We start from the raw sequence: 13,515 nt of genomic DNA on the forward strand, positions 1-13,515 counted from the left end.
CAAGTTCAGATCCCTAGCAACTGCATAAAAAGCCAGGCACGGCAGGGCATATTTGAAGTATTTGAAATTCTAGCCCCAGGAAGGCAGAGACAGGAGGACCCCTGGACTTACCGTCTAGCCAGTCTAGCCAAGTTGAGTTCCAGATTTGGTGGGAGACACTGACTCCCATAAAAACATAAGGTGGCGAGTGCTTTACTTACGAGAACGAACGCCTGGCACTGGCTCTGGCTTCCACAGGTCTCATGCTCAAACAGAAAAACCACGGATAAGTAACATTTGAGGCCAGCATCCAGATTACTTTCAGTGAGTACTTGCTTTATCAACTCTAGCCATGATATTACTTGTAAGCATACAGTCTTAGTCAGAGTGTTTCACAAATTAAATATAACAGAAATCTAAATGAATCTACTAATTGTGTGTTTCCATAGGGCAGTCTCTAATTATAAGCAGCCCCTCTTTGCAAATGGCATGGCTCTTGCCCCAGTTTCCCCTTCCAGCCAGGCCCTGGGCTGCAGCTGCGGAAGCCATTGTGCCCCTCACAGGGAATCAAAGTGAGTGTGGAGGAAGGGAAACAGCTTGGTGAACCCGTTACTGGGAGGACTCAGGAGAGGACTGTGTTCTAACACAGTGCAGACCTGCCCTCTTGCTCAGGACTGGAGTGTGTTCTGTGTTCCACCCTTGTCACATGCTAACTGACATGCATAACTGAGCTGAATGACAAGTTTGGAGCTACAAAGCTTTGCTTTTTTGTTGTCGTTGGGTTTTGTTTTTATTTTTGAGGCAAGGCCCTGCTGTGCTGCCCAGGTTGGCCTCTAACTCCAAGCAAGTCCTTCTGCCTCAGCGTGCTAGGTGCTGAAATTATAAGCATATACACTACTGTGTGCAGCCTAACACAAGACTTTAACTCACAGCAAAGAGGTTATATCATAGAACATTAGACAGAATTTGGGGATATACCACTTTCTAGCCCTGTGACCTTCAGACAGGTTGCTTCAACTTCCAAATTAAGTCTTCTTTACATTCTAAAAATAGGAATTTTTGTACCTACCTCTCAGAATTACCATTCAGCTCATATCATCCTATACCAAGGACACAGTAAACTTTCACTATATAGATGATAACTCTTAGGATATTGCAACCCTAGAGGAAATGTATTACAGATGTCTGCAGTGTGGATCCTTCTTACACAGTGCCTTGTTTCCAGCATCCTGTCGCGTCTGCTCCCTGGAGCACCTGGCCCGCAGGAAAGAGTAGCATGTAGATGCTGGGGGAAGGGTGTGCTGACGTGGGGAGCTCAGGAGATCTATAGATTATCTATCTGTAGAGTGTCATACAGAGCTGGGAAATGAGGGGCAGGGTGTTATAATGAGGGGGGTAAGTAGATGTTTTGCCTGCAATGAGCCCTGTGCTCATTGTTGCTAGGACCAGAACTATTCATGAGCACTGTATGTGCACATTGAATGCACATTTAATCAACCAGAGAAATTAAGCTTAAAACAAATTCTTGTTTGGGCCCTTCTAATCTGTCAGTTGGAACCATTTTCTCCTCCTAGTCATCGTCCTCTTCCTCCTCCATAGGGCCCCACATAGCAGACAAGCCTTGAACTCAATGTGTAGCCAAACAGGCCTTAAACTTGATCCTCCTGCCTCTGTTTCTCAAGTGAATTTCTGTTGGTAAGGATCAGCAGCAGTGGTATTATTGAACAGTCAGGGCTGGGAGCCTTCTGAAATATGTGTGGGCTGGAGGAGCCTATTGTGAAGGTCAGCAGAGACCTTGCCTGCTCCAACTTCTGCACAAATAGAACGCCACCCCTACCCTAACACCTGTGTGTGGTCTGCCTTCCCAATATCTTCGAGGAATGCAGGAGAGATGCTAGTGTTAAAGCTTTTAAAGGAAAGATATTTAATCACAAGTGGCTATAAGATGTCCAAGGTACCAAGCAGGCCAACTAGACATTTTATAGAATGCCAGTGCAGGACATGTAGTTAGTGCCAGCAGGGAAGTCCTTTGGAAGCACATATCTGTTGAGCTGGATTTTCTTAGACTTAGTGCAGTATACCTATAATTTCAGCACTGGAAAGCTCAAGGTCAGCCTGGGCTACATGATAAGATCTTGTCTTGAAACACTAATGCAAAACAGAGGGCCCAGCAATGGTGTATATGCCCTTAATGTCTGCATTCTGGAGGCAGAGAGACAAGTGAACCTCCCTGGGTTCAAGGACAGCTTGGTCTGCATAGTGAGTTCAAGGCTAGCTGGGACTACATAGTGAGACCCTGTCTCAGATAGCATCTAAAGCTATAGAAATGAGAAGGGAGAGGCATATCAGAGAGGCAGGAATGTGGTAGAGAAAGCCACCATGATGAATCACTTCAAGGAGATAAAAGTAATTGGTTCTAGGTAGTGTTGAGTAGAGAGATTCTAAATTTAAAGGGGGTTAAACAAAACAAGTGGACCAGGTAAGGGGAGCCTTGAGGCTCATGCTAAGGAATTTGACAAGTTGGTGCAGATGCAGAAGAGGATGATAATGAGTGGAGTCAGAGGAGGTGTCTTTCTGCAGAAGACTGTTAGCAGGCTTCTATGTACATACTTTTCCTAAAGGAGAGAGGATATGTGAAAGTTGAGTGGGATGGAGTGTGGGAGCCACGGTGCGTGTGAACCTCAGACAGTGGCTGTGAAGGAGGAGTAGGGGGTGTGGTGGGCTGTGGACAGTGGCAGTGAAGGTGAGATGGGGTGGTGAGCCTCGGACAGTGGCAGTTGAGGTGATGTGTGGATCGCTGGATGAGAATAGGGTCATAGGGCTCTTACCCTATTACTCTCTTGCCTTTCTCTTGCCCCCTTACTCCCAATTTCCTTCCCCCCCTCTCCACGTGGCCATGGCCGGGCCCCCATTTCTCTACTCTCTCCTTCTCTCTGCCTTTCTCTGCCTCTGCTACCCTCTTAACTCCCCTCCCCATGCCCTGAATAAACTCTATACTATTAAAGGGGGGGGGGGGAGAGACAGAGAGAATAGGGTCATAGGACAGAAAGCTCATTATTCCATTCTACCTATTCTCACAATGTCACCACTTTACCGTGCAAGATTTATGCTGGCCAGATTATATCACCATCTGGAGTGTGTGTGGGGGAGGGCAAAAGAAGCCAGTTAAGGTTAGATGTTGCCATTGCAGTCCGCTTGTAACTCCTGATGCTTCCCAGTCTGGATTCTTCTTTAAATCTCATCTTCCCATTGTCAGTTCTTTTTGTGATAGTCCAGATGAAAGGAACCCTTTGGGAGAGTCTGAACAGTTCCATGTAGGAGCACAGAGCATGCTTTATGTGTAAGTAGGAAGAATTTTTGTCATGAGTCCATGCATGCAGTGGCCAGACCGGCATCTCTAGACAGGCAAGAAAGAGTGTGGGTGTGCGTTGCCTGGCTGGCCCCAGTCCCAGTTGTGGGAAGGCATAGTGATTTATGTGACTCCCATTCAGTGGAAGGCTAAGGATGAGAAGAGCCAGTAGTGCTGCCCTGTATGTGACACCAATTAGACAGAACCGGACAGTAGAGGCTGTGATGGGTGAGATCAGGGTGGGAAGGTAGCTTTCCCTGGGAGATTGAAAGTCAGTGCAATGACAATGAGAGACATGAGGGCTCTGAAGAAGTTGCCCAGCCCCAGCCCCTAACCACTGACCCTCTGCCTTCTTTCATGCAGGTGTGTTTTTATGTAGATACAACTCATATGTGTATATAACATACCCAATATGATGTTCTATCCCAGAATGTGCACTTGAAATTATAATAATCATCTTATTGTATTTCAAGATCATTTCTACAATAGAAGTTAATGGTATGAATACTTCTATTGTGCTTATAACTCAATCAATCAAGCCATCCCTAACCTTAGGTATTATTTCTTATTTTTAGATGCTAGACATGACCATATATGTCTTCTACATATGCCTTCTGGCTTTTATTCAGTTATTTCTCTAGAATAGATTCATACACGTGGATTTAGTGAGTCAAAGGGTATAATATCCTTATGTTGTTTGTCACAGGCTTTTTTTTTTTCCTGAAAATACTTTATCTGCTCAACACTTAATGGTATCCACTTAGAAACTATGAAGTTTTCTTATTTTTCTAAAATTTTGGTGTTATTTTTAAAATCTTAATTGACAAAGTACGATTGCCTTGATTTAGCTTCTTTTTCTTTTTCTCATTACTGGGAATTGAACCTGGGGCCTCTACTGCTGAGCTACAGCCCTAGTCCTTAAATTTAACGTCTTAAAAATGTATCTACATTCATAATTTAAACCAAAAAATCAGTTCACTAATTTGTAACTGTCTACATAAGCTATGACCTTTATGATGTTTATAAAACCATATTCTATTTTCCTCCTTGTTCTTCAGCACTTTCAGGTTTAGATCCCTGGTATTGAAGCTTTAGATCTGTGTAAAATTACAAGTTTTCTTTTCTTCGCAATATGTAATATGTTGGCTCAGTCATACTTACACGTTTAGCGTGTTTTGGAATTCATAAGTTGGATGTAGCTTATGCTTATAATTGTAACAGTGGAAGGTCGAGGCAGAAGAGCTGCCACAGGTTCAAGGTCAGGCTGGACTACAGAGTGAGACCTTGTTCCTAGGAAGGAAAAAAGTAGGGAAGGATGGACAGAAGGATGGATGGAAGGGCGGACCGGCCCAGTGAGGTAGAGTAGTCACAGTGTTGCAGCTTTGTGCTCTAGCATTCCTCTTTCTAGGCCATCTCCAAGTTGCTGGATTCTTCAGCCCTGATCTACAGATAGGCATGATAATATGGCTACTTTATTAATAATATAAGATATGGAATGTCAATGCCTTGCTATATAGTACACACAAAGTTACAGCAAATGTGTATTTAGTATGTATTGTGTTTAGCTACACAGCCTGTCTGCCCTGTGAACTGTACCACTGATACTGTTTCCCAGAGAAAAAAACCTAAGACACAGGGAAGTTAAGTGACTTGTCAAGGTCACACAGCTAAAGGATGGGGACCTGGGGCTCAGTCTTGAGACTGCAGAGCCCCCTTGTCATTATTGCATTGTATCATGCTGTCCTTGACTGGGTCGTTCCCTCAGTATCTGCCTTGTCAGCATTGTCTCATTTAGGGCTGTGGACAACTCTTCGTATTCCTACAGCACCTAACAAGTACTTGCTGCTCACCTCTAACATCTGACCTTACTGAGCAGACCATCTCCAGCCTCACTTTGCAGTTCTTTGATTTGCCCTCTTAGCTGCCGTCAGGAGCCTTGCCTTCAGAGAAGTCTTTGTGTTTGAGGAGACATGGGACTTGGTAAGGACTCTGGAGGTACGAGACATCTAAGGGGCTCTGATGGGGCGAGGCCAGGCCATGGAAGAGCTGGCCTTTATCCCTATTTCTCTTACTGTGTGGCTGCGCTGGCAAGAAGCCCCACCGCTGGTGCTGTGGCCATCATCATGTGAGAGACTGATGCCGTTTTCAAGCCTCCTGTATTCTCCAGGCTCCTTCTGTCCTGGCTGCATCATGGGAAAGAGAGAATACGCCCTCATCATCTCCTTTTGTCTTACCACACTGGCTTCTCTAGATTTTTACACTCATTCCCTGATAGTCCACTTAATATTCTTCAAAGGGAAAAGATGAGGTATGCAGCCATCCTATGTAACCCATAATCATAAAATTGAGAGATTTAATCAGAATTTTTCTTCCTGAGTAATCTGAAATCTTATGTTATAGCGATCATTATTTTGGTTTGATATTAACATTTTGAGTGTTGCTTCTTTCTTGTTGTTTCTGGAGAATATTGCGCTTTCTCCAGGCTGCACGGCGGGAACCACCAACAGTGTGGTGGAACGTGTGGCCCTTTCCAAGGCCATGGCTCTTTCAGCCAGAAGATGTCAGCCAATGCATCTCTCTGTTCTTGTGGACTGGTTTGGTGATCCACTGGGTGTCAGGATTTCTTCTGATAGATTTATGGAATGGATCAATGAGGATAATCTCAAAAAAACTGTATGTGTAATCTTCACCAACCCAGTAGGAATTCAGGACTCTCAAAGCCCCACAATGGCGCCCAGCTCTCTCCTCAGCAACAGACTGAAGGCTTTGGGCAAATTTCAGCTGTTTAATTCCATGGTGGACAGGCTTGCCGTAAATTGCACCCTTAGGAACCGGGCGTTTGTGACCACCACAGCAGACACAAATCCTGTAAATGACATAGCCTTGCTTAGCCTTGTGCCCTAGTCTTCGAGCTTTGTCAGGCTGGGTGGGGCGGGGAGCCCTGTGCAGTGCAGAGAGTTGGCGGTATTGCCAGCAGTGGACCCTCAGAAGAAAGCTCATCATGTTGGACTGCTTCTTCCTCCATAGCTCCTCCATAGCTCCTGGATATATTTGAATGCACCCATCTTGGCTCACTGATGGCTACCACCAGAGGAAAGAAAGAAGCCTTTCTCTTAAGTGTTGTTTCTTACAACACTTCTTCATTATCACTTCATTATATACTCATTATATATAGTAGTATGAATGAGAATGTCCTCTGTATGCTCATATGCTTGAATGCTTGGTCACCAGTTAGTAGGACTGTTTGGGAAGGATTAAGAGGTGTGGCCTTGGAGGAGGTGTGGCCTTGTTGGAGGAGGTGTGGCCTTGTTGGAGGAGGTGTGGCCTTGTTGGAGGAGGTGTGGCCTTGTTGGAGGAGGTGTATTATTAGAGGTGGGTTTTGACTTTTCAAAAGCCCATGCTAGGCCCAGAGTCTCTCTATGTCTCTGCCTTTGGATGGGGATGTAAAACTCTCAGCCACTGTTCCGGCACCATGCCTGTCTGCTTCCTTCCCATGATGACGTGGACTAATCCCTTAAAACCGTAGGCAAGTCCCCAGCTAAATGTATTCTTTAATAAGTAAGAGTTACCTTGGTCATGGTGTCTCTTCACAGATGTGGGACAACAACTAAAACATTACAGGAAGTTAAAAGTGCAAAAGAATTTGTTAAAAAAAAAATAAAATAAAAAGTAGGTTTAATTTGCTACTTGGTGATAGTTACTTTTAACATTTTGATAAATGTACTTCTTGTGTTTATGTAATAAGCACGTTCACAAAGTTAGACACCAACTAGGCATACTGCATCTCAACGTTACTCCATTGTAAGGATTACAAGTATTGTTCTTGACTGCATTAAAAAGGGATGGAAGGAGAAGAGAAGTAGACATTATGTACTGAGCTGATGGTCACCATTGTCGTTTATTGTAACACAGTCCTTAAGACCTACACAGCCTTTTACCTAAACTCCATTTTGGATTCTGTGTCAGGCAGAAGAGTAACTGGAAGAAAAGAAATTCTGGGGTGTGGGGGGTTGCGAGGTGGTTTCCTCTGTGATGTCAGGCGCTGGCCTTCACCCTGTCGTTCGAGAACTGCTACTGGAAACAAAGCTGGCTTTAGGCTGTGCATCTCTCCATGTGGCTCTTGAGTCTATATGCCTTGCTTTTCCATATGCCTTGCCAAATTGGTTTCCTGACCATGACCTTGTAGTTCAGCATTTCCTCTTTCCTCCACCCGTTTCCTGCCTCACTCTTGATCACTGGGAGGTTTTTTTTTTTTTTTTTTTTCTTCACTTGAATCCCAGGGCAGTTATGGGGTAACCGGAGCTGCAGTCGGGAGACCCCACCCTGGTCTCCTGAAATTCTTTTTGGAAAAGTACATTTAAGGGGTCTAGGTTCTGTAACTGTAACATGACACCACCAGGCAGTTTAAACGTCTGTTTTGCACAGCAGATGTTGGAGGAGGAAACTTTTTTTTCAATTAATCCTGGCATCTGCTGTGCCCATAAAGATCATTTTCAACTCTTACCTGATACATATAATTTCACTATCTTGTCCAGCCCTGACCTCTCTCCCCTGGCTGGAGGTCTGAATTTCTGTGTACTTTGAAGATATCTTTGAGAAGTGTGGTTTGTCATTTTAAGCCCAGACTCTCTTAAATGGACCTCATTGTGCTATGTACAAACCTCCTTTGGCTGCTTGTTTTTGTTTTTGTTTTTGTTTTTGTTTTTTTTCTCTTTCCTGTGGAACCTGATACTTTCTGTCTCCTAGAGCACTAGCTGTCAGCACAGGCAGGACACAGCAGAGTGGTCAAGTGTAACCCAAGCTCACAGTTGGGTAGTTTCCTATAGATTAGTAAGGATCACTTTGAAAACATGATTTTAAAAGTCCTAGTCAATTAAAATTTAAATTACCTTAGAAGGGCATCTTAACAATAATCCTATAGGATACATAAATATAAATAACTTTTGCTGAAGGGGTAATATAATATTTTTTAAATAGACCCCTGTACACACAATAAATAGTCTATAGATTAATGCAAGTCCAGTAAAAGTAGCAGTGGAACTCTTTAAAAAGGTGTGTGACTGTGTGTGTGTGTGTGTGTGTGTGTGTGTGTGTGTGTAATGTGTAGGTATAAGTGTGACATAGCACTGATATGGTGGACAGAGGACAACTGTGAAGTCAGTGTCTTCCAGTGTGGGTTTCTTGGCTTGGGAAGCTAGGTCAATGAGAAGGAGAGTGTATTTTGCCTTGGATCCATTGAACTTAAAATATCAATAATGTCTCAAGGGAGATGTAGAGTCAGGCATTAGGATTTGTAATTCTCAATGTCATTAAAGATCTAGGTAGAGATACACCTACAAGCCATCAGCACCAAGTCCACAGTTGATGTTTGGGAGTTACACAGGAAGAGTATTTTAAGAGTCTTTTAGGTGACACAGTACAGAAGTCAGCCCAAGGAACATCCGAGGGAGTAAAGCCTCCAAGAGGCTGAGAAGCAGAAAACCTTATTGTGGTCAATTTAAGAATTTTGGCTAGATATAGTAAGCTCATATATTAAATCCCATGATTCAGGATTGAAAGACTGGGACCAGTCTGGGCAACATAGAGATAACCTGTTTCAAAAGCAAGCACCATCCTACCACCCCAGTGACCCCTGCCCCCCAAAAGCCAAGACTAAAAAAACACCCAAGCAAACCTCTCTCTCATGAAAGAGGTGAAGGAAACAGGCCCTGGGTTTCATGAAGGATAAAGCAGGAGCCTTAGCTGGGCAGGGTTGTGGAGGAAGTGAGTGTGTGGGTTTCTTGGTCAGTTTGGGAGTTAAGAGACTGTGATGGCTTCTATTTTCTTTGTTGATTCAAAAAAAAGAAATTAAAAGTATTTGGGGGTGGGCAAGGGAAGGAGGGTTGTTCGGACATGCGTGCAACAACAAACCGTGGCTGGCGTTTAGATGGCGTTTTGTGGCCCTGGTTTCCCTGCCACTTTATGTGCTCCTTTAGAGGTCCAACTGTCAGGCTCGTGTGGCAGCTGCTTTATTTGATAAGTTAGCTTGCTTGCCCCCAAAGAAAGGATTTCTGTTGTAAATGAGGGACAGAGCCTGTGGAAGGTGGCAGACTTTGAAATAGCTAGAGTGAAAAGGAGCAAGCGTACTGTCCTAGCAGCGTTTGTAGCCATAGTGGGATTTGAACTCCAGAGAGCAGCGTTGATGGGGTCAAAGGTCTGAAGCTGAGGCTCGAGCTCAAGATTAGGTGGAGATTTGGGGTTGCTAGAACCCTCAGATTAGCTGTGCAGGCAGGAGAAGATGGACAACTGGCAGCATCAGAACGGCCGAGGGAGGTTATTGAAGAGAAATACCCAGTAAGGATGAGGTCGCGGCAACCAAGAGGTTCCGAGGAGAGGGATGAGTTTCTAAGGAAGCTGATGTTGATGACCGTGGCTGTGCATCAGAGCCACCTGAAGCACATGCCACACGCCCCTTCAACAGCCGTGATTCTGGAGCCTGAGAACGGGGCCCAGCTGCAGTGGTCCCTCGTACTTTGAGCTTCAGATTTGTAGTAATGGAGGAGGAGGGACAGACGCAGACCGGAGAGCTGTTTGGGAGAGTACAGTTTCAGTAAATCAGTAGAACTGGCTTATTTCGGTTTGTTAGCAGGAGAGATTGGGTACAGACAGGGTCTTGTGAAAGTAAAAGTCAACGGGGACAGTTGGTGCTGGGTGCTCTCCAGTGTCCTAGCAGAGTGACTGTTACTGTCAGCTATAGCTTATGTATAGGTCTTTGAAATGTCATAGGAGACATGAGAAAATGAACTCATGCCATAAGGAATGTCAGAGACTACACAGCCACAGAATGGCCTCCATGGCCAGGAGTTGCATTGTGTAATTATCTGGTTCGACTGCTGTGTTATTGAAGTAACATACAGTGCTCACGCATGCAGTGGGGTGATACCTAAAGCAGTTATACAGGTTTCAAGTTATTGTATGAGGCAAGAATTGCATTTGGTCAAAATTACTCTTAAAATCTCTTAGGGAGGCAAATGGTAGGGACTCACATCATCTTGGCAGCAGCAAGGTGAAACAGTTGGTTTTTGTACAGTCACATCAGTGGGGGAAATGTGACTCCACACTAAAAAGCCTTATTCAGCTTAATTAAATATTGTCAATAAGGACAAATACTCCAGGCACTAAGGAAGAGTACTGGGTACTGGAGTTGGTTTCCTCTTGATGTACTACCTAAATGGTCATTTTTCAGCTTTCTTTTGTAATTTGAGCATATATGTATAATTGAATTTGGGAATTAAAACCATGATAGTGCAACCACCCACTGTATTTGTATTTCTGGTATGTTGGGTGTGTGGTGTGTATGTGTGTGGTGTGTATGTGTGTATGTCTGTGCATGCACACACATGTGATATATAGTGTGTATATTTTAACACACCTGTCATGTAGCCCAGGTTAGCTTCTACCTTGCTGTATACCCAAAGATAACTTTGAATTTCTGTTCTTTCTGCCTCTGCCTCCTGAGTACTGGGATTATAGACATGTGTCATTACATCTGGAGTTGTGTTTGTATTTTTTGTTTGCACAAACTTATTATTTGAAGTGTAGTAGTTAAGAGCCCAGTTTTTGAAACATGGTAGAGCATACCTCTAACTTGAACATTTGTCAGGCAGAGGCAGGAGCATGCACTAAGTTTAAGTCCAGCCTAGGGTTTGCAGATCAGCTGGGCTGCTGTCACTGTTAATTTTAATGATCAGTTTGATTGTACTGAGAAACGCTTAGCACCTTAGTGAGGCATACTCTGAATGTGTCTGGAGAGCTTTCCAAAAAGGACTAACTGACAGAGATCTGTCCTGATTGTGGGTGGGTGGGTGGGTGGGTGGGTGGCACTCTCCCGTGGGCTGGGGTCCTGTACTGAATGAAAAGAGAATGAGTCTCTCTCCATAATGTTGTCATCTGGCCCATCTTCTCCCACCATGCCTTCACTCTTAAACCAAGAGCCACGCTAAGTCCTTCCTCTCTTGTCACAGCAATGAGAAATAACTAATACAGCTGCATACTAGATCTTCAAACTAAACAAGACACTGTGGGGCCAGCATGAGCGCCGCTCTGTTGGTTCATGTTGTGCACTGTCTGTTCCTCTGTTTGCCCATCTTCTAAGTCAGCATGAAGATAATACGTACTGCCTCAGTGTACAGCCCTGGACATGGCTGTGGTTGTAGTGATGGTATGTAGTGTTAGACTGCACCACCAGAGTTTTATTACAGTGGCTTATGGTCTTTCCAGTCAAGCAATGTAGGAAAGGGCTGCTGGCCAAGATTAGATGCATGTGCTGAAAGAGAGTGGAGCTGTGACTTTAAAAGGATTGAATGCACCTAAGAGAGATCACCCCTAAAACTCAGAACAAACAAACACACTTGTCTGGGTACAAATCCATCTTCAGACTAAGACAAATGGTAAGTAATTAAAGTAGTAGATTCCTACCCTGTGGATTGATTGCTTCAACCCCAAAAGATGGTGTGCTGTCTGTGTGTTACAGGTTCATGAACGATGACTTCCTAGTCTTAGGTGTGGGGCCCACCCGGCAGGAGAGGATTAGTTACAAGTGTGTCCCTGTTGTTGTAAAGAGAAAGCAGTTGCTTCTGATAGAGGTAGGGACATTTTTAGTATAAGCTCTTCCTCTTTATCATATGTGCTGAGGTAAGTTGCAATCTAAAGAGATGCCTTGGTGCCGTGAGCAAACACTAAAACCAAGGCAGACTGCATATGTCCCTGATGCTCAGAAGGCGGGAAGGAAGGAAGGAGGCAGCAGCCCCCGGAGCCTTGCCTGCTAGCAAGCTTCTTCCCTCAGAGTTTCTCAGCTGCCTCAGCTTGCTGTGCACAGTTCAGAAGAGCGAGATAAAGCCGGCTACTTCTAGGCCTGTCCTCTAAAGGGCAAAGGAGACTTTATGTTATCTTGGAAACAGGCTCTGCCGGGCAGCCCAGGCTGTATTTAAATCATGGCCCTCTTGGTTCTATACAAGAATTGCAACGGTTTAAAGTATGGGTTTCTGCTTCTTGTTGGTAGATGTAAAGTTTTTATGTCTTCACTATCATGTGAATAATTAAACTTCTTTTGTTTTAGCCAACTCCATATTAAATTTGACTCCTTTGGAAAGTACACTAATTCATTCTCTCTCTCTCTCTCTCTCTCTCTCTCTCTCTGGTGTGTGTGTGTGTGTGTGTGTGTATTTTGTTATTCACATTCTTACAAAGATAATACATGTTTGCACAAGAAAGCCAAGCCATTAAAGTGTATCCCTACAGACTGCTCATGGAGAACCTATAAGCAAAATGCTGATTTAAACAACAAACCTAACCAACTTCTAAACTCCTTTCTCCCCTAGGACATACACATAAATAAAGATCTGACTGAGCTTGCCAGTGCTGTCAGTCTGTCGACACTGCTCCTGGTTTTGCTAACTCTTCCTGTCATTAGGGTCTTTTCCTGGTGCCGAAAACCATCGTTTTCCATTGCAGAATGGTTCTCTACCATTGGCTGTATTTTATTCAGCCATATTGGCAGGTATTTGAGCTGTTTTTCTTTCATTCGTTGTAAGCAACAGTTCTGGAAATAGCACACACACTTGTCTTTGCATGTGTTTCCAGTTTTTTCCACAGGATACATTTGTAGGTGTGGGCTTCATAACTCTAGCAAACTGTATGTTAAAATATTTTATAATGTAAGTTTGCTCCAGGAACTGCCCTGGTACATACTTCTATTAACAATGCATGAGATGGTCTGGTCTGTCTCAGCTATTCAGTATCACCTTTCCTGATTTGACTAATTCATTATTTTAGTAACTTTCTGAATCCTCTGTGCTGGATATTGGAGGCTCAGTGACAAACAATTCAGATATCCATCCATCCATCCTCCCTCCCTCCCTCCCTCCCTCCCCCCCCTCCCTCCCTCCCTTCCTTCCTTCCATTTGTTTTTACCTTGCCAGGATTTATTTTGAAAAGTTGCAATCATTCTACATTTGCTTGGTTGCTGCTAAATCTTGTAAGATGAGCTAACTCAGCAGGTAAAGATGCTGACAACCTGAGTTCAGCTTCTAGGACCCAAAGATCGAAAAGAGAACCAAGACTTGTGAGACTTGTCCTCACCCCTCCACACACCATGGCATGTCCACCCTGCCCCCAATACATACCATGGCATGTCCACCCTGCCCCCA

General features: G+C 44.1%; 1 protein-coding gene and 1 pseudogene across 2 annotated transcripts in view; one reads left to right on the forward strand and one right to left on the reverse strand.

Annotated features, from left to right (window-relative positions):
• The window catches only part of Sertad2 (SERTA domain containing 2), a 109,858-nt gene that overhangs the window by 25,631 nt on the left and 70,712 nt on the right, over window positions 1-13,515 (forward strand). The gene's annotated exons all lie outside the window — the stretch shown is intronic.
• Window positions 5,786-6,430, reverse strand: Gm12035 (predicted gene 12035; annotated as a pseudogene).

The sequence above is a fragment of the Mus musculus genome, chromosome 11 (assembly GCF_000001635.26).
Source record: "Mus musculus strain C57BL/6J chromosome 11, GRCm38.p6 C57BL/6J".
Lineage (NCBI taxonomy): Eukaryota > Metazoa > Chordata > Mammalia > Rodentia > Muridae > Mus > Mus musculus.